We start from the raw sequence: 22,142 nt of genomic DNA, 5'->3' as shown, positions 1-22,142 counted from the left end.
CAATTTTAAATAAATGAGATTTGAATTTTCATACTATGTAAGGTTGATTACAAATGGCCATGGACGGCTGTGTGAACTTACTATCTGGTGGATAGTCATTTGTTTCTTCTATTTCATAAATAAAATTGTCAGCGAAACGACAGATTCGAAAAAGTTATATGAATACTAGCTAACCCGGCAAACGTTGTGTTGCCATATGAATAAAACAATGTTAAGGGTGAACAACCCTTATCACTTAGGTGTATGAAAAATAGATAGTAGCCGATTCCTAGACCTACTAATATACATATAAAATTTGGTGAAAATCGGTAAAGCCGTTTCGGAGGAGTACGGTAACTAACATTGTGACACGAGAATTTTATATATAAGATAATCCTGCTGCTGTGAACTGTGAGCTGTGAACCACTAATCCGGCATACGGTTACGCATTATATGCATTTTGAATATAATACTATTAAACTACAAGCTATTTATCAAAGTAGCTTCTGATAATGAATTGATTTATTAATGTACTGATAATTATCCGATTAATCAAAGTACTGGCGGATTATATTACGGGATAATATGCTTCGGTTTACAGCGCTGGAATGGTTATAGCAGAACCCACAATTCAGTCTGAGTGACGGGTAGTGGTGGAAATAATCGCTCGGAAAATTTATAACAAACTATCACTTCAACCGGCTTTGTTTGTGAATTAAATATTATAAACTGTAGGTCTATTTTTGTACTAACATGTTATATACTTTTAATAATATTGGAGTAGCAGACAAGTATACAGTCCACCTTGTAAGTGGCTATTGCAGCCCGTAGACATCTGGAATCAAACCCAGGTAAGATTAGATTCCTACCTGAGCTTAGCCACAGATGCGGTGTTATACCTGGGGACTAAGCGTCTACGAAAATTATGTACCTAAGTATGTAATATATTTTCGGTGTGTTTCGAAAAAAATCATGACTTAACTTTTCCATAAAGTACATACAATAAACTTGGTAAGTGATTGTCGCAAGTTTTTCAAAAAAGCTAAGAAACAACACAGCATTTTAAATTTATTTTATATCTGTACGATACGTTCCATACGAGTTTTTTTGTAATATTTTTTGTTTTGTAATAGTTTCACTTCTTGCGCGTATACAACTATACATATTAATACATGGACTTAATTTATCTAATTATTACAAAACTGGAGAACTAAACTCCTAAAATGAACCATGTCTCTCTTACCAAACCCTTCAAATCAGAACAGAGCAGCAACTAATACTACTGTTATTAAGTAGAAATAGGTGTGGCGGTGATGCTGCTGTAGTCGAACCAGAGAGGACACTACCGCCTTCATAACTTGTTATCATGCGTATTATGGTCATAAAGTATTCAAGTGTAGGTATTCATATGTGATATCGTACTCAATAGAACGTTCCAATTTTATTTAAATGTGTATATTGTATGTACCTACTGTTTGATGTCTTGCTCATAACTTCCTTTATATTCCAGTTCATATCTTGCTTCAAAGACTGCACAGTAAAACGGAATATTCTAAACATTTCAATTGTCTATGTGCTAGTACAGATTGAAGTGATATTTCCTTTTCAGATAACAATTTGGCGTTCCAGTGATATGAGAAATTGAGCACTTTGGAATTTCACTCTGAGCGAGATATATGTATCGTGACTTAGAAAAATATCCTCGTATTACAAACGGCGAGTAACTTAATTTCTTGAAAAATTTTAGGATTCCGTACTGTGAATTGGAATTTGAAATTTATTCAAATAAGAAGAATTGGTGTTTATCTTTGATTTGTAAGAAACACCCTTGGAATGTTTCCAAACCAAATACAAAATTGCGTAACTTAATAAATTGCTTAAAAACCCAAACGATATTCAAAGAGATCATACAATAGAGGTAATGATGAACCATAAAGAATTATAATTTTACAATTTTAATATGTTAAATAGCATACGCTAGTTGTAGAGAAAGGCCTGTAAAATATGTAGTAATAGTGAACTGCCAATCGCACTGTCTAGATTTTTCATATTGCCCGGATATTGAGCCGCCACCCGCGGGCCACATACAGCCCGCGATCCTTCTTGCAGTCTGCGGAACCTCCTGTTGAGTCTTTTTACCACGTTTTTATTTTTATTAGCTTGACCTGTATGTATGTATGTATGTATGTAACAGAATCTTTGAACTCGATTCTTAACCACTTTGAACGGTCCGATTAATTTATTTTTTTTAACAATTATCAAGAACCGATGACAATACATGATTTTAATAATTTTATCCCGTTCTCTTCATCAGGATCGTCGGGAATCAGGATTAACGATTTTTCTTGTGAGATTTTAACACGGTCTTTAATTTTTAAACTTATAATTTTTTTAATAACTAGATGGGTTGCCCCGTAGACCCATTTAAAATTTGCGTTAAAATTAAATATAACAATAATTTTGTGTTTCATAGTTATTTGTCCTTAATGAATTTCTATCACAGCCGTCACGATTTTTAGTCGAATTTGACAAAAAACAATAAATTGAACAGATCGAAATTGATCGGTTAACGTTTAAGTGTTAGTTGAGACGTCAAAATGATTGTAACAAATGGTGCACTATATTTATTGCTCAATCATAGGATGGCGGTTCGGATTTTTTATCGTAAAAGTCACTTGGTACAACCCACTCTTAAAATCCTATATAAACCACATCTAATATTCCGACTTTTTCAAACATGAAAATCGAAAAATATTTACAAAATGGCATTTTTTTAGCAATATGCAGTCCGACATACTTATGTTCCTTATTTATTTATATGAGTCATTTAGCTGTAATGACGTCACCTTTGTATGCCGTCACATGGAACATTAGGTTAAGTTTCACATTGTAAAAAACATTTTTTTAAAAGATGTGTTGTATGTAGTGGAGTTTCTTTCGCCGCTTCTTCTCCGTAACGAAACACCTCATGTAGTGGTGGTAGTTGTATTGACATTCAAAAAGTGCTATGTACAGAAACTATTTTGGATAAAAAAATGATTTGATTTGATTTGATTTGAACCCTATACTGTCTCGATGCTGGGCACGGGTATCCGCTCAGAAAGCATGTTCGCTACTTACATATTATACTTTTAAAATCACTCGGCTTTGCTTGAAGCAAGCAAGCTTTGTAGCAGTCGCGTCGACGTGCCAGGAAATAGAAAGCTTTTATGCTTCGCTGTATGAAACATATTCAATACATTTCATATAAAATCTAGATTCTGAGATATAGATAGAAGGTAAAGAAGAAATAATTGAATATTCATATAAACAGAATAGCTATCAGCATCATACAAGACGTAAGAAATTCAGAGGTCGAAGAAAACAGTTTTTTTATTATGTATCCCTCGGAAACCGTACGTTTTTCGGGATAAATGGTACCCTATGTCTTTTTCTCGATCCCTAAAAAATAGTATACATTAACGACAATCGGTTTGGTAGTTAGGGCGTCAATCTTTAAAAAACAAACAAACTCACGATCGCATTTATAACATTAGTTAGCATATTCGATACATTTCATAGAATATTTTATTGTATGAGCAATTTCGTAATATTTTTATCTAGATTCTAGGAATTATAGAAACAAGGAAAACATGAAATAATTGAATATTAATGTAAAGTGACTTGTTTGATAACACTCGTATTTAGATAATTTATATCAATTTTATTTGCAATATTGTGTAATCAACTATAATTATTAACCTAGTACACAAATTGTATTGATATTTTTATAATAATTATATATGTTTGTCTACGTTGTAATTTGTACTGGTATCCTTATAGAGAAATATTGACTCGTCAGGTTTTTAACATGATATAATGCCAAATATATGAAGATTGCATTGACGCATTTAACTAAGTACCTTATAAGTTGAATGTGGCTAACCTTCGGCGGCACCACCGCCATAACATAACAGCAGTGTTAAACGCTGCCGTGTTCTGGTTTGAAGGGTGTGGTAAGGGAGAGATACTTTTGCGAGGCGTTCCAGCTTAGTCCTCGGGAGTAGCGGCGCATCTGTGGCCGACCTCAGGTAGGAATAACTAATCCTGTTTGGGGTTGATTACAGATGTCCATGGGCGGCAGTAGACACTTACCATCAGGTGGACTGCTTGCTCGTCTGCTACTCCCATATTATAAAAAAAAAGTTTTCTCTTAAAAGTGTACAAATGATCATATGCCTTTGGCATGACTTACATGTTAATTAACAGTATGGTCCAGAAAATATCATCAATAATTAATAGTTAACTTTAAAAATTGACAATAGTATTACCTTTCTGTAAGCATTTATTTTTATCAACTATGTATATCAAAGTCATGACTGTACAAACAAGGTAGGCGTTACGTAAAAGCAGCTAAACTTTAACAAAGCCAAAATTCATTAAGGCTCGCAATCGAAAGTCCAAACTGAGATGTGGATACCGCTTTCACGGTGGCGCTTATCTAACAAAAACAATGCAATGACACGTCAATACACCAGTTGTTTATCCGTTTCTTACGTAAGGCGACGCAGGTGGGTAGATGAAAGTCATTGGACCCGTTTAGCGCAGGAACAATTTCCGCGACATACTGTACGTGCCTCGATACGACCGCAGGGCTAGCGCTTTGAACGGTCACCGACGAATGGTTGGACGCCGTTTGCCCCGACGAAAGTTTCGTCAAACGGAACCGACTGACTGATTACTACGACGAATTCGATTGATTGTAAGAATTAGCAATGTTTATGCTACGACGAGCTTTTGCTCGCGGCTTCGCTCGCGTTACGAAGTAATATTTTCATCCCATATTTTATCCCCTTGGGGGTAGAATTGATCAAAATCGTTTCTTAGCAGATGCCTACGTCATAACATCTACCTGCATGCCAAATTTCAGCCCGATCCGTCCAGTGGTTTGGGCTGTGCGTTGATAGATCACTATGTCAGTCAGTCACCTTTGAGTTATATATATTTGGATGATGCTAGCAGTGATAGCCTAGTGGTTAAGAAACTTGGCCTCTTGATCGAGTGGTCCGAGAATCATATCCGAGGCACGCACCTCTGATTTTTCAAAGGTTGATGATGATAATGATGATGATGCTATGTTGCACCATGTTGCTGTCCTGATGCACCTATGGATTAAGTATAAGTATTTCCTTTTAAACTAATTCTTAGACGGTAATATTACGTTTCATTATTCTTAGTAACGTAAATAGGTAGGTATCAAAGTTTGAACAATTCAATAGCGTCTTTCATTTACTTCTTTTGCGCCTCATGCAGTTTTGTATAAACAGGTTTCTCGATTTTGAAAACTGACTTCTTTGTTGCGCTAGTTGGTTTCAAATGTCAATTTGTAAAGTAAGAAAATAATGACGTTACCATTATTCGAAGAAGACGAGTTCGCAACGCGACGGCATCGTATTGCACTTTGCTTGCAACGGTCGTGCAAAACGACCTCTTTTGCTTATGATACGATGTAGCATTGAACTTGTGTGCTATCTGAGTATCTGAAAAAATTGATAAAAGATTCAACTGATGTTATTTTGTAGCATTTGAATATTTTGAACTGAAGTTCAACGCCCAAAAGAAAAGCTTTGTAATTACATGAAAGTTCTAATAATTAAGTAATAAGTAAGCTTAGGTACATTTTCATTTAGGATTTCTACTTTTATATAAGTACTTATTTTTAAAGAACGTAACATTTAAGTAACGTAACATTAAAGAACTGAATATAATACTTATTACGAGCAATTAGAATTGTATAAATCCATTTTTACTCAAACATAATCCAATACTTAAAGTTGAAATCAGCTTATGTTCATAAGATCGCTGAAATTGTTTTTAATAACTAAATAAAAACTTATTATATATAACTTATAACTGAAGTTACATAATATAACTAAACCAAAACTTAATGTAATAACTGATAACTGAAGTGAATACAATTGAAATGACGGTTTAATTTTTTTTTACATGTTAATAAGTTATTTTAAATTAAATCAATCTTGACAGCCCTGTCTACAGAGAGCCCTGTTTGTCAAGAGTCAGGTCTCGGTGAGTTCCTGAACCCACTTCCTCATGGGCCGCCATATCTAGAAGCGGTCAGACCGCAGCCCACCCGAATCCTATGTTATTACGTAATGTTTATAACCAATGAAATAAATCGTAAGTCACATGTTTTCGTAAACGAGAATTCTGCGTAGGTTGCACATGCCGCGCCGGAAGAAGCGAAATAAAGACGTCATTTTGATATTGTAATTTTTGTTTTATAGCTGACGAGCTGACGAGTCCACCTGATAGTAAATGGCTACTGGTGGCAGTAGCCATTTACTGGACATTTTTAATCACAGATGTGTCGCTATTCCTGAGGACTAAGCTGGAACGCCTCGGAGAAGTCTGTCTCCCTTACCACACCCTTCAAACCGGAACACAGCAGCGCCTAGCACCGCTGTTATTAAGTAGAAATAGGTGTGGCGGTGGTGCCGCCGGTGTCGAACCACAAAGGGTTCTACCACCTTCAAAAATAGATGCAAAATTAATAAATCACAACGAAAAAAGAAACGTTATATCTATCTTACTTTGAAACTTTCTCACTTCTATCCCTGTAATTAACTCTATTAATATTTAAAGCAGAGGATAAAAGTGAAAAATGAAAAACTATTTAATAGCTCGTTAACTCTACTACGAACAGTTACTATCAGGAAATATAGACTTAGGATTTTTGCTACGTTCGACTTTTATATAAAAGGATAATTTCCGTGCTTCAATAAAAACTTGGCTTCATTTAAAAGATCTAGTCCACATCATCACGATCCGTCTACTAATGAATACTTAATTGAAATTGTATTCAATGGTTCGTAAAGATAGATGATAGATAGATTACCATTTAGATGTTCGTTATCGATTTAGTTAGTTATCAGGAGATTGAACAAGTATATCATGGAATATGTGAATATCTGAGCAATTGTAACACATTAGTTTTTTTAATTGATTAAACGGCGAAGGAAAACATCATAAGGAAACCTGCATATCTGAGAAATCTTAAAAAAACTTTTCAAAGGTATGTGAAGTCTACTAATTCGCACCTAGTCAGCGCGGTGGACTATGGCCTAATCTTTCTCATTCTGAGAGGAGACCCGTGCCCAGCAGTGGGACAGTAATGGATTGATGATGATGATGACCTCATTCTGGTTCGACTTCGAGGTACCTTCTATTTTTGCCTGATAACACCAGTATTAAGGAATTCTATATTCCGGTAGTAATGTGACCGACCTTTTAATATTTTACTCAATTGCCGAGGGTAATGTTTTTCGAGCATACATATGTTTGTATAGTACGAGTATGTCTCATTCTTTGGCACACCCTACAAATGGCTTAGCGGCATAGATATACTACTGATAAAGACGCTTGACGGACTTAAACATGTTAGAACAATCTATCTATGTTTTGCTTACTCGAGATGGACGTATGACATTTTTTTCATACCAGACATTGTCAAATTTTGAAGGATGGGTGAAAATTGGATGATATTAACAGGCGATAGTCCACATTATTTCTCCCTTCCGTTAATTATATTTAAGTGTCATTCTTGTTTTTAAAAAGATAACTAATTTCCTTATGATGTTTTTGTTCCGATCATGATAATTCATTTAAAACATTCAAATTGACCAAAATTCATAAAACAAGTACCTATGTTAAAACGACTACGATTCTTTCTACCTTCTTGGTTAATAGTCATCAACGATTATGCATCCACCTATGAGATTACTGTCAAACAAACATATGTTTACGTACATATCAATCCTATTCTAGCTACCATTATAAATGAGAATATTCTCATTCATAATCTTAGCTAGAATACTTTCTACACTCACATCCCCAAACTAGGATTCCCTGTGTCATAGGTGCCATGTACACACACATAGACAAATACACAAACACCTAGACCCAGAAACAATAATCTAAATTCATCATTTAAATATCTGTCTGGCCGGAGATCTAACCCGGGACCCTCTGCGCGTCAGACCGGTATGGTAACCGCTCCCCCACGCGGGTCGTCAATAGGATTGATATTAATTAAAATATGCAATATTAGTCGTAATTTTATGCGTAAGTTATGCGTAAGTTGACACGTCACAATATGATATAAGTATAAACATAACCCTTACGTAACACTTCAGCTACTTTCAGGAAATAACGGTTTTCGTTTTCGCAAGTTTCCGTTTGCATAATTATGTAAGGTGGACAGTTTGCATTCATTTGCACCACCGTAGTCAGTGCTAGTCAAATTATGACAGTGATACTCAAAGCTGTCTAATTTTTCAAGGAAATATTATGATATAATGTACAATATCTTTAAGATGTTATGTTTACTTTTTTATGCTCTTACTGACGTCGCTTGTTGGTGTTATTTGAAAAGAATTATTAAAAATCTGAAAAATTATAACATCTTTATCATAAATATAATAACTATATTATTGGTCCCTGTTACTAGACAGATGTAACTAATACTAGATAATGTAACTAATAATAATACTTAAATATTAATAACGAATTTAATTCATTTTATTACTAATTGAAAAATACAACCACTTTTCAGTTTATAATGTCCATTTTGCCTATAACTAAATAAATGCAATATTTTCAATTAAATGTTTCTACTAATTATAGTTAAAATATTGATATTAGTGTTGTATCTAATAACATTAAGTATAGTAGAAACATGTTTCCTTCAAAACATGCTCAAAGATTTTTAGAAGCATTTAAACTACCTAAACAATCCATAGTGCACACTATTTTGCGATCAAACAACTTATAAACGTGTTAGGTATAAAACCATCCGTGTGAAATTTGAGAACCACTGCGATTAGTTTGTACGTAAACTGGAGAAACCAAGCTACTTACGTTTTGCATAATCTAACGATTTATTGTTTGAGGGGTTTGGGCTCACAGAAATTACTAAATTTTATCGATATCAGTCATTCGGACTCTGGCTATAGTTCATAGTCATGCGACGGATGATATGAAGATGTGATGGAGTCTTTATCAACCCGTTACTGTTCTACGGTTTCTTCTTCATGCGCCAAGTGCGAATTGGTAGACTTCACAAACATTTGACTACTTTTTAACACCAGGTGTGTGGCATTTCTTCACTATGTTATCCTTCGCTGTTAAAAACCTAATATGGACATAACTTTAAAAATCAGAAATCCCTGATTCCAATCTGAGACCTAAACTTAGAGGCCGAGCTTTTTTCATGTAATTGATGAGCATACGAGTATATACAGAGTGAATTTTTCAAACGGGTCTTCAGGGCCAAATCCGAAACTATAAGGATTTGGCCCTGAAGACCTATTTAAATAACGCACCCCCTATAGTGCATATAGAGATATAGATATATATAGTGCACTCGATCATAAGTGCCACAAAATCAACTTCAAGTAAAATTTTACCCATATTGAAGAATAGACACAGATCTATCTAAGGACTAAGTTGGCATGGCTTGTGTCAGAGATCCGAATTCATACCTGAGCAGTACTTGCAATTGAAAGCCAAAATAAGTGTTGGTTAATAGGACTAAAAATGATAGATAGTCTAGTTGAAGCCAGCCTTTTTTTATTTTACGTGGGGAAACCCTCATAGGTTCCTTGCCGCGGGGGCAGCTGAGAGGATATGCCGGACTCTTACCGGCTAAAACCCCACGGTGTTCCTCTGGACGCCCTTTGCCGGGACTGCGGGTACGCTATAGCATTTGTCCGCGGTCACGGCGGCAGTTGAACCAGCCCTGACGTATTGATAGTGAAGAGGACTAATTTAAAATGCCTCGTGCGTTACCACAGTACAAACCAAACGCTTAACGCTGATGTTAGGCAAATATAGGCGTGGGTGGCACATTCAAACCACGAACATAGGTGACGTAACAATATGAATGGTGAATCAGGGCACTCTTACACCATAACATTTGGTGTCATGAATGAAAACGAACGTGGACTGGTAATGGTCATGTAGCAATTTGTTTTATGAAACTTGACCACCCATTTATAGATAGCAGTGATAGCCTATGGTTAAGAAACTCAGCCTCTCGATTCAGGGGTCCGAGGTTCAAATCTCTGATTTGTTTCAAAGTCATGTGCGTATTAGAAATTAATTGTCACTTGTTTAAACGGTGAAGGAAAATAAAAAATATCTCAAAGGCATGTGAAGTCTACCAATACGCACTTGGCCAGCGCGGTGGACTATGGCCTAGTCCATCTCATTCTGAGAAGAGACCCGTGCCCAGCAATGGGACCACAGACCTGTATTTTGTACCCAAGGTCTGTGAATGGGACAATAATGGGTTGATGATGATGACCACTCCTTTGTTAAGTTAGCTATGTTCTGATTTGAAAAGTTATGTTTACTACTATTTATGTCACATAATGTTGTAGGGAGTATTTTTTACAAATAAATATTTCTTTCCTTCTTTATTTATTTCTTTTTCTATGCAGCAGTTGACAATACGACTTGCGAAGTGACCCTTTGTGAAGAGAGTGCAGCCCTTTAAGGGTAAGTCGACCTATATATTTAAGGGTTCGTACACAAAACTGCGATGCGACGTCGCATCGCAAAAATCTGCGAGCTCCCTCGACGCATCGCAAGAACTTGCGAATTGATTCGCATCGCACAGTGGTAGTTGTTGTTGGTCACCCTGAGAGACGCTACGCCGCACGATATCGCATCGCAGCAGTTCGCATCGCAATTTTCTGCGTTGCGAATTCGCATCGCGTCGCATCCCAGTTTTGTGTTCGAGCCCTAAGGAGGTTATAAATCAGCTCATTTCTGACGGATTTCACCTTATAATGAGGAATCCAAAAGTTTGCTGTTTTTGCGATATTTAACTTTTAAGATTTCTTTATTAATAATTATTCACTGAAACTTCATCTTAAAGCTCTGGGAGAGTCGTCGCCGTTTTTTGCTGTGTTTAGGTAGAGAGTATTTCAATTGATAAAGAACATTATATTTCGACACTAACTGCTAACGAATACACTAAAAAACGGTATAACATATAATATAATAGTTGGAATCAAGAATATACTATATATTGTCCGACATATTCATTATAGAGATGTAATTAAATTAGATACTAAGGTACATCTAACCAATACTACAGAGAGCTCATATTTATTATAAATAGGTAAATAGATAGATTTTTTTTGTAAATGCGTCCAACTTTAAGGCAATATAAAAGAACAAAGTTCCACGAAAGTAGTTTTGCAGACTAATTTTAACCTTCTATACATTTCTATATAACTTTCCCAAAAGGTATAATGACTAAATACTTTATGTAAAAGAATTAGAAAAAGTTATTTGATACCGTCAAAGTGAAACCAGAATACAAGAGTACCTAACACTGCTGTTATGAGGCAGGAATAGGTGTGGCGGTGCCGCCAAAATCGAACCACAGAGAGTTCTACCCACAAACCATAGATAAGTAATGATTACTCACTCCTAACAAGAAAATGTACCCAGTTTTGAGAATTGAAATAGTTGCGTAAAAAAGTTTTGCCACGTCTCCGTGCTAAAATGTCCCTAAAATATTTCAAATAATTATTTATTGAATATGTAATTTACGCAGTATTACTTATTTATTCGAAAATTTTCTCTAAAAATGTTTTTATTTGTTTAGAATTCAAAAAAAGAATTTACTAATAAGCCGTTTGTGGCTTCATTCAATTTCAAGGCGGCGAAGTATCTTTACTAATCTATGCCACAAACAAATACATTTCTGTGGTTCTACCACCTTCATGTGTGTGTGTTTGAGGCGCACACAAGCGTACACAGGAGCGTCAGGAAACGCGATCTTAATATAAAGAGGCGTTAGTGGTACTTAGTTGGAAAGCTAATTTATTGCCGACGTGTAGTCTACAGATAAGACGGGAATGCAAGTAGGTGTGTAATGTGACCTCTATCTAGTGAATAGTTACTGTGGTGGTGTTGATAGCAGTATATTTAGATGCGCTATATTCACACTTATCCCATTAAGGTTAACTATACAGTCGGTGACTTACCGCACACAATTACCTGCCAGTATGCACTCGATCTCATTATACAGGGTGAATTTTTAAAACGGGCCTTCAGGGCCAAATCCGAAACTATAAGGAGTAGCGAAAAATGCTGAAAGGAGTTACGAGGCCGATTTTGATAAAAACTAAAACTGCATCATTAGTTTTTGATGTGAAACATCTATAGCCGCACGTAAAACCGATTTCTGGCGTGGCGACGCATGCCGTGCGCAAAAATCGTAATATTTTATTTTATCATTATGACATATTTAGTTCCTATCACAATATGTTCTTTTCTGCATATTACTTTTACAAAATAATGTCGATGTTTCACATCTGCCAGGCGTCCCGTGACGGCTCACATGTTTTTTTTTAAATATTTTTTTCCTTAGCCGGGAATCGAACGAGTTCATTTTGAAAAAAAAATACATCCTCTATATTATTCCATTATCTGATAGTGTCGCTTATAAGGATCAAATTCTGGGAAGTAATGATAAATGACAAACTAAAGGAAAAGCCTCAATTTGAAGAAAATACATATTTTTTTATATTAATTTGGCAGTTAAGTTCCCACCATTCATCAATTTAAACATTTCGCGTATTAACAATTTTTTGGCTCAATGTTTCAAATCATTCGAAATGGACGTTTTGTTCTTCAAGAATTTATATTTTTATGTCCGACTTAGTTAAGGTTACTTTTAGGACCATTATAATAGATTTAACTTGCTATGGGCGGAGTTTCGTTTAATACTGATGTAAAATTGACAATTTGCGAGAATGTCTTTTTCAAGTCAAATCCGAGTGATAACTAAACAAAGAGATATAGAAAATTATATTTACTGTTGAAACATAGTTATAAACAACAAACAATAACAATTTACTATTTAACACGTTCCCTGCGGCACAGATTTTTCTGTACTTTCCATTACTGCGTTACGAGTTGTTTTAAACCTCGTCCTATATCCGACATTGTGGCGGCACGAGGCGTGTTAAATCCCACCGCCCGAAGGAGACTAAAATCCTTTTTTTGGCGCCAAATAAGACAAAATCGACGGCTTTTGTCTTGATTATTATTAACAATGAGTTGATTAACCTAAAACTGCCGCCGCCCTTGGTTAAATTCGTTACTTTAGATTCTATGGGTAAAATAAAATGTGGGTCTAATGCACCTCGGACCGCACTGAAAAATGGCAGGTTTCCATATAATTTAGTGATGGGAAAATAAATATCGATTTTATTTTATTGTTTTTATTTATCAACGTTATGGACAGAATGAATACAAAAAGGGGAAAAGTTATGGATGTTTTTCATTGAAACATTTCAGACAATAAGGTTTTTTGCAAACAGTGCATTCCGTGAGATTTTTTTTTGGTTTTTTTGTCTGCCTCACGACATGTCAAGAATGTGCGGAGTTTTTCGTAACATCCGACACATCTCTTCTTCTTTGGACCCTTATCGAGATGATGTGCTTTCTTTGCAGTGGATTCTGAAAAGTAGGAGCGAGTAGATTAGGGTAAAGAGTAATCGGAATACTCGGTAACGATTTTGCCTACGTTTCCTATATCAATAATGTAGCTACTTAACTGTAATTTCTTACTATACGGATATACGCCTAGCCTGCCAAGTCTCACTACTGGACTTTCACCTAGACAGAGTATATTTGTGACTTACCTGTTTTTGAAATATCTTCCTGTATTCTGATTTTGGCTCAGATTTTTCAACCGGTTTTTCTTCATCTTCCTCCATGATCAACTTTTTTCGGCAACGTTTCGACATGATAATTTTCAACATAAAGACAGCGGTCCTACTTCGTCGCTACGCAGCCTCGACTGCGTTGCACAACACTAACCACGTGAAGCTAGCGTGGGGTGCGGTACGAGGTGCGTGGGGAAACGAGGCGTTCCCAACCTCGTTCCGCACTGTGTTAGCATTATTATTTGTTCAGTGCGGTACCAGGTCTAACAAACCCGACATTAGGTTGGTGTACCATAGAACTAGGAATCAGTAGCACATCACAAACATATAGTTATCACTCTCCTACACTGAACCAGACGGAAGTTATGCCTCTCGCACCACAGAGAAGTTAAAGTTTTTTCTTACCGCTATAACGACCAGACATGGACGAGGTGTTTTAAGCCGCGTTCCGCAGCTAACGTGTTAATCACTTATCTATTTTTATTAAAAAATAAATCCTAAAAACGGCGGTAATTTACTTGCCAAACTATTACTTACTCATACTAAGCCGTATGTCACGGTTATAACATCGAATAATTAGTTGATTAACCAACAAATTCTTCAATGGTATGACTTACGTAAGTTTCTAAAGAATTACACGTAAATCATTTGTTATGTATAATCCTTAAGGATTAGTATGGCAATGTATGGAAAAATATGTACCTATTTTCTTCAAATTTTTCCTTTTCCTTTAATTTGTCACATAACATTACTTCCCAGAATTTGATCCTTATAAGCGACACTATCAGATGGTGGAATAATATAGAGGGTGTATTTTTTTTTAAAATGAACTCGTTCGATTCCCGGCTAGGGAAAAATATATTTTAAAAAACTAATGATGCAGTTTTAGTTTTTATCAAAATCGGCCTCGTAACTCCTTTCAGCATTTTTCGCTAATCCTTATAGTTTCGGATTTGGCCCTGAAGGCCCGTTTTAAAAATTCACCCTGTATAAGAAATAATTAACAGACTTCAAAATAGGAGGAGGTTTCTCAATTCCACCGTATATATGTATGTTTTTTCGCGGATAACCTCGTTGTTTATGAACCGATTTTGATGAAATTTTTTGTTGGAAAAAAGATATTTCCAAGGTGGTCCCATTATATGGAAATCAACACTGTTATCGCTACTTAGTAGGTACCAGTAGTTTTAATGCTGGGTAAGCTATGGAGTTGAATTACAGTTCTCAAGATGTCATCACAACTCATATCGCCGTGCTTCATATCAAAACAAGCCATTTAGGTTGTTTATTAGCGATGAACCATCGCTTACTTGGTATAGTCCGCGTAAACCTGCTGGTCCGCTCTGAATATAGATATGAACCGCGTGGACTACACCTGCTCGCAACAAATTCAGAGCGGACTAGCAGTTTGGCGCGGACTATAATACATCATCGTAGAGTGTTTCTCAAACTTTTTCATGACACGAACTTCATTGCATGTTTTTTTTTATATAATATAGGTGTAGCAGACGAGCATGCAGTCCACCTGATGGTAAGCTGCTACTCTCACCCATGGACATCTGTAAATCTAGATAAGACTGGCTTCCTACCTTCGGTCACAGATATGGCGCGATGATGCACATCGCGTCGTCTGTTATTCCTATATTATAAAAAAATATCCAGACTCCTACGACCCCGTAGCAGAGACTTCGCAATTCCCCTACCTCCCAACATACAGGTTGAAAAACACAAAGTTATATAACGGTGACACTGACTCTACATTGACACACTTAGCAATAGATGGACGCACGATTACGCATTGATTCTGTCACGAAAAAATCAGGACGCGTGTAATGAGGTGTAAATAACATTTTCACCTATCAACGTTGCCACACTTCTGCCGTCCGCTTGCCAAACTGTCACAAATTCAAACGTGTGGATAGAGCGCTTGTCTTGGCTATAGGACTACCAAAATAAATAGTGCAATATTTACATGTACACGTGCAGTTGAACAATAAAATAATTGAAATTTTTTGGTACGGACATGATACGCTATCGTACCGTACTACCTCGGCCGAATCTTATTGATTCACTATTCTATCTGTAGCCGAAGGGCATAGGAGGCCCGTGCCTAGGGGCCCGGCAGAATAGGTGCCCCGAAAAACCATTATATATTCGCTTACACATCACGCTAAGATTTAAGTTTAACTTCTCGAATTTGAAATATTGATCATTCACTAAATTAGATTTTTGTTGACTTTCTAGTTAGTTCTTAATTTCCCTTAAAATATTTCTAACTCGGGCTCCCCAATTCTTATTCCCATGCATTCATGCATTCCTTAAGGCCGAGAACGCCTTATGAACGAGAAAGACAGGACAGCTGATTCAACTACTTTTTATTCTACGAAGTATAAACCAAGAAGTGTAATTTTTACCCGTGAAGTAAGAAAGTTAGAGTCGCTATAATTAAATGTCAAGAATCATAAATATTACCACTTATGATCTCTGAAATACCAGGGTTACATAAATAGACATAACCGGTACGCAATGCAACTGTATGTAAGTAATGAGAACAACTTGTACCGAGTGGGCTGTAGTGAAGTTAATTTCTACTGTCGGGTGACCATACTTAACTAATCTTAAGATCTCATCTTTATCTTTTTTTGCAATCTATCTTTTAAAGGTTAACAAGATTATAAATTGTTTGTTTGCTACACTTTTACGACTTAACTACATAACCGATTGTCATGAAATTTTGTATACACGTTGTCTGGTATTCAGAAAGAGGCATAGGGTACCTTTTACCCCAACGAAAAAAACCGTTTCCGAGGGATAAATAGAAATCTCTCAATGCGAGGGACGCCGCAGGTAATATCTAGTTTCTAATATAGGATACTCATATGAAAGGAAGTTCTCACTAAATGAAGAAGGAAAACATTTGGCGCTTTTGTAAAAATGATGTCTTATTCTTTTACTATAGTGAAACATATTAATTAGATTCTAGTGAAGATAATTGTTGTATGGTATACATATTCACGTAAATCTGAAGACAGAGAACATTTGATGTTTTTAGTTAAGATTTATTTATTTTTATTGAAACGTCTTTATCTTCTCGGATAAGATTTTTAATCGATATTATTACTATTGTATCAGTACTAACAAATTAATAAGAGTAACTGACACTAAAAACCATTATTATGATGTAAAGACATAAATTAGAATAGTTTTAATATTTAAATAAATGGAAATCATCACCAACTCATTACTGTCCCTTTGCTGGGTATGGGTGACCTCTCAGAATGAGAAGGATTAGACCATAGTCCACCGCGCTGGTCAAGTGCGAATTGGTAGACTTTACATACCTTTGAAAACTTTTTTTATAGAGAATAATATTAATACTCGTGTTTAACATTATTTTACCTGCACATTCGTTTCAAGATATCCGCGTATAACACAAATCATGGAGGTACTAAATGTTTCCGGCGCGGCCCAAGTTCACCACGTGGCCAAACAATCCCTCTCACTTACATTTTAGGGTTCCTTAAGAAAATATTATTAATTTGTATTCATATGTTTTATATGATTACCTTTGTTTCTTAGAGAATACTGATTTGAAACGCACAGGGTTCCAGATTCAAACCTCAGCCGGTCAGATATGTAGATTTAGTTATATTTTTGTTGTGTTTGATAACGTGAAAGACATAGGAAAACGTATGGGGCGTAGTTTTAAAAAAAAAGATATGTATCTAGCCACGCGTGTCCCTGTAATAAGATAATATTAATAATATATACCCTTTTTTTACTCTGCTCCATTTCATTCATTACATTGTACTCAACTTACTTTCATTGTACTTAACTTTTTTAATTTTAAGTTATTTCTAAATTTTACAATTTGGCATGATTGCACACCATTGTAATGGGAGAATGTACGATCTTCTCTTGCTGTATATAATCTTCTCTTGCTGTATTGTTTTGCAATATATAAATTTCATTTCATTTCATCTCATTAACAAATATGCTTTTACACAAAGAAAAAATCCTTTATTTCTTATATTGACGAAGCTAAATATTGTACGGAACCAATGGCAGTATTCGTTACAAATAACCGGTTCAAAGTCCACGTTATGTTTGCTATAATTTGAGCAATGAAAGCGACGGTACCGAGTTACGTAACAATTTGCTATATAACAGTTTTAATACGCGTAGTTTTACTGTTGTTATTTTTAAATATTTCCTTTATTGTTTACATTTCTTAAGCTGAATATTGTACGGAACCAAGAGCAGTATTCGTTACAAATAACCGGTTCAAAGTCCACGTTATCTGCTATAATTTGAGCACGAAAGTGACGGTACCGAGTTACGTAACAATTTGTATATAACAGTTTTAATACGCGTAGTTTAACTGGTGTTATTTTTTAATTATTAATAAAATATTTAATTTATTGTTATGATTTACGCTTTTAATTTTATTTCTTTTTATATTAGTGTTTTAATGTGATTTTTGAGATCTGAGAGACATTTTCCTAATAAGTATTATAATGCTTAAAAGTTACGAAATGTATATAATTTATGGAGTAACAAAGTATATAAACTTGAAACAGTTACTGATAATTAATCATTTTTTTTTATTAGGTCGTACTCGTTTTAAATATATCGTAAGATAGATTACATAGACAACGAAGATAAAGTTAAAAAAAACTAATTTTGTACAACTATAAATAAAATATATTATCCATTAGTTTGTAAAAAAAAGGCAAGGTAATTCCTCACCAAATTACGTCACTTTCAGTCTATATATCTATCTATTTTACCCTATGACTACCTACTCGTGTACTTTACTAACTGTTATTAAAAATTCACGTTTTTAATAACAATCATATTCTATTGATGATAACAACAAAGTGTCTAATTGTTTTGCAAAACTCTCAAATCAAATGGAGTAGGCATACTTTTTACCTATTTTTCATTTTCAATCACAATTTATTAACTTCGATAATCTACAGAACCTTTGCGTTACAAAATTGTTACGAATAACCGGTTCAAAATCCACATTATCTCTACTATGCGTGTAACGTGTGGGCAATGAAAGCAACCGGAGCGTTGTATAACTTTTTGTTCCGTATAAGTGCCTATTCACACGTCCGACAACCGCATTCTAACGGTAATTCGGTGGGCGGTTGCACATTTTGTACGAACCGACCAAATTTTGCTGCCTGCTTTGTGGATGATATTGAAGTTTATCTTTTTTGTAATATAGAACTAGTAGACAGATCATGTAATAGAGATAATAGTAAGTGGCTTCTGCCGTTCATGGATATATGTAATCAACCAGGTAAAATTAGACTTACTTGAGGCAGGCTACAGATGCGCCTCCACTCAAGAGGACTAAGCTGGAAGGCCTCGGAAAAGTATGTCTCCCTTACCACATCCTTCAAACCAGAACACAGCAGCGCTTATCACTACTGTTATTAGACAGAAATAGACGCGGCGGTGGTGCCGCCGAAGTCGAACCTTTTTAATACCTTAAAAGTACTTGTTAGAGGTGTTACTATTAATACATTAATATACTAATAATGTAGTCAAATTTGATTACAGCGCAATTAACTGATTAAAAAAAGTTTCTGTTACTCTATCGCAGACACTGCTTGTCGATATTTCGTATAGTCCGCGCCAAACTGCTAGTCCGCTTTGAAGTTGTTGCGAGCAGGTGTACAATTTGCTATGGCGACGCGATTAATTTCTATATTCCGACCGAACTAGCAGTTTTACGCGGACTGTAACTGGTGTGTGATGTGATTGTGGTACGCGTGAACAGGCATAGTTTTAAGTGCGCGTCTTTTAACGATCATAATATATTCTCAAAATAATTGTCTTATCTTTACGGTCCAATAAAATTTATGGTTTGCCGTTTCTTAGCCGTGATAATTGTTGTTTTTTTGGTAACCAAAAATTAAAGTAGGTATGCCATGAGTTTTATTTAAGAGGTATCCATCTCTCACACTTATCAACAATCAATTTACTAATACCCTAAAGTATAATTAAAGTAGCCGTTGGTTTTTTAACAGCCTTTTTAACTTTAAAAAAGAAGCTTCTGTATTCGATCGCTATGTATGTATGTATGTATGTAAACTTGTATGTCCGCGATTTTCTCAGAAACTACTAAACCAATTTGAATGGAGGTTTACGTATTATTTATATCAAGCAATAGAATTTATATTGACCGAATTGGTGGCAATGATAAAAAATTGTATTTCTTCTATATTCCTAAACCATCAGTTATAAAGCAGTTGCCGTGTCACAAATACGTGCGATGGTACCACCGATAGTGGATACTGAAGATGGCCCTGGCCCTAGCCCTAGCCTAATGCCCGCTCTCGGCTGGTCCTTCCTTCACCTCATGTTCATCTCCTTAAGCCAGTACCCTTAGTATGATATAGTACCCTTAGTATGTTTGTACGTTTACACACACACTAAAGGTACAGAGGTGTACCTTGGACCAGAGGGAGCAGCCGCCTCGGGCGGTACGATTCTGCTTAATTTGTATTTCCTGTACCTGTACTTTTTAAACTCATTTTACACCCCAGGCACCATCACTTTTAAGGGGCAACAAAATGTGAAAAATGAAACGCAACAGTTCCCCTTATTTTTCTCTTATTTGAAACGTCTCATTGTTTATATTTAGTCCTAACGGAAGACATTTAAGAATTTCTTAATGATTCAATTTCTAGAAACAGGGGGCCAACTTAGGGTAGGATTCACCATAGGCTCGTTTAAAGTTTGCGTTCAAGTTAACTTTAGCAATAACATTGACGATAGCGATGGAATGTAACAACCCTGCGTTGCACCCAGCTTTTTTCATTAAGGTAATTTGTGTCACTGTTGCCACAATTAATTATCGACGTTGACAGACAAGTTGACAAAAACAATAACTTTAACCGAACGTAATCGAACGGTTTAAGTCGTGTTAGTTATAACGTCATGTTAATTGAAACTAAAATGATACAACCCATGAATTAGTTATTGTAGATTTGACTTCTGGTTAGGCTTTTGTTAACGTTAAAATTACTTGGTGCAACCCACCCTTATTATGTTAAACTTCTATTCATCATTGTTCCAGTCCTCAAAATAGGATACTGACACTATTACGTATAAACAATAGCTTGTCTCCAGTTCGGATACAATATGAATGAGGGTCCTATAATTAGCTCAAGGCATCTAAGTTAGACAATACACGTTTCCTCGTTAATAGCGCTGTTCGGGAAGCTTAAAATGAGCTTATACTCCTGAATACTCCAATTGAAATAACAAGCTTATTATAATACGAGCTAGCGAACTAATGTTTCCTTGCATAGTAACAGTCTTTTGGAAAATGCTTTTGAAACAATAGATTATTAATTAATGCCTTTACATTTAATTTATGATTTTAGTATTTTTAATTTTAGAGAAATATCTGATTGTTCAAAAGTAACCCAGTATAAACCTAATATAAGCCATGAGGGCGGTCTGAGATGCGTTTCTGTTTCTAGTCCTAAGTACTGTGTGTGTGTGTTAATAATAGTAATGTAAACCAACGGCCACTTTAATTATATTATTGGGTATTACATGGGTATTAGTAAATTGATTGTTGACAAGTGCGAGAGATGGATTCCTCTTAAATAAAACTTATGGCATAATTTTAATTTGGTTACCAAAAACAAACAATTATCACAGCTAAGAAACGACAAACCATACATTTTATTGGACCGTTGGACTTGTGACGTGTGGCTCCGGTGGCGAATAGACCACCCCATACCTGCCCGTGGGTGTCGTAAAAGGCGACTAAGGGTTTTTACCGGATAGATGGGCAGCTGCGTCTACTCGGGTATTTAACATCCTACTGCGACGGTCCCACTGGATGCTGGGTCAGACACAGCCTGGCGTAATTCCCAAAGGTGTCCCGCTTGGTGGTAAGATCTCTTCGTGGGATCTGCCTGGCTGGCTACCACCCTCAGGCCGAAGTCTACCGCTAATAACGACTCTTCGTGTTTCGGTAGTGCGCCTGGGAGCCAGTTCATCCGGGACAGGGGATAAACTTCCCATCCTCTGTGGTGCTTCTGACGGCGTACCTTTCGGGTCCGGTGGGTCCTTCTAGGCGTCGTTGCTCTCGGAGGTGTGGTGTATTGGCGCGGGAGCCAGGGAGACCCGGTGAAACGGTTTTCCGCTGGCCGCCCGCCGGTTAGTTGAGGACCCGAACCCGGGCAACACCGTCAACCTCTGGCCCGGGAGACTGTCCCGCCAACCGGCGAAAAATCACGTTGCACGATTGCCATGCCGGAGTAAGAGACCGGAGTAGAGCCGGGTAATCGTGCACGGGGAAGACCGGGGGCACTTCTGGCCCCCGCGCCAGTATCCCACATTACCTTGTGCACGGCGTTACGGGATCCGCACCTTGTACCG

The 22,142-nt window shown here is 36.2% G+C and overlaps 1 long non-coding RNA gene across 1 annotated transcript; it reads right to left on the bottom strand.

Moving 5' to 3' along the window:
• Nucleotides 1-12,908: 12,908 nt before the first annotated feature.
• Nucleotides 12,909-14,199, bottom strand: LOC140743301 (uncharacterized). The gene is made up of 2 exons (XR_012102431.1): nucleotides 13,704-14,199; nucleotides 12,909-13,518 (listed from the first exon to the last, which is right to left on the bottom strand). It is a non-coding gene; the product is annotated as an uncharacterized LOC140743301 (long non-coding RNA).
• Nucleotides 14,200-22,142: the final 7,943 nt, after the last annotated feature.

The sequence above is a fragment of the Epargyreus clarus genome, unplaced genomic scaffold, assembly GCF_041222505.1.
Source record: "Epargyreus clarus isolate Ecla_fem2 unplaced genomic scaffold, WU_Ecla_fem_2.2 ptg000007l, whole genome shotgun sequence".
Classification (NCBI taxonomy): Eukaryota; Metazoa; Arthropoda; class Insecta; order Lepidoptera; family Hesperiidae; genus Epargyreus; species Epargyreus clarus.
The sequence above is the reverse complement of the archived record's forward strand: the minus strand, read 5'-3'. Positions and strand labels throughout refer to the sequence as shown.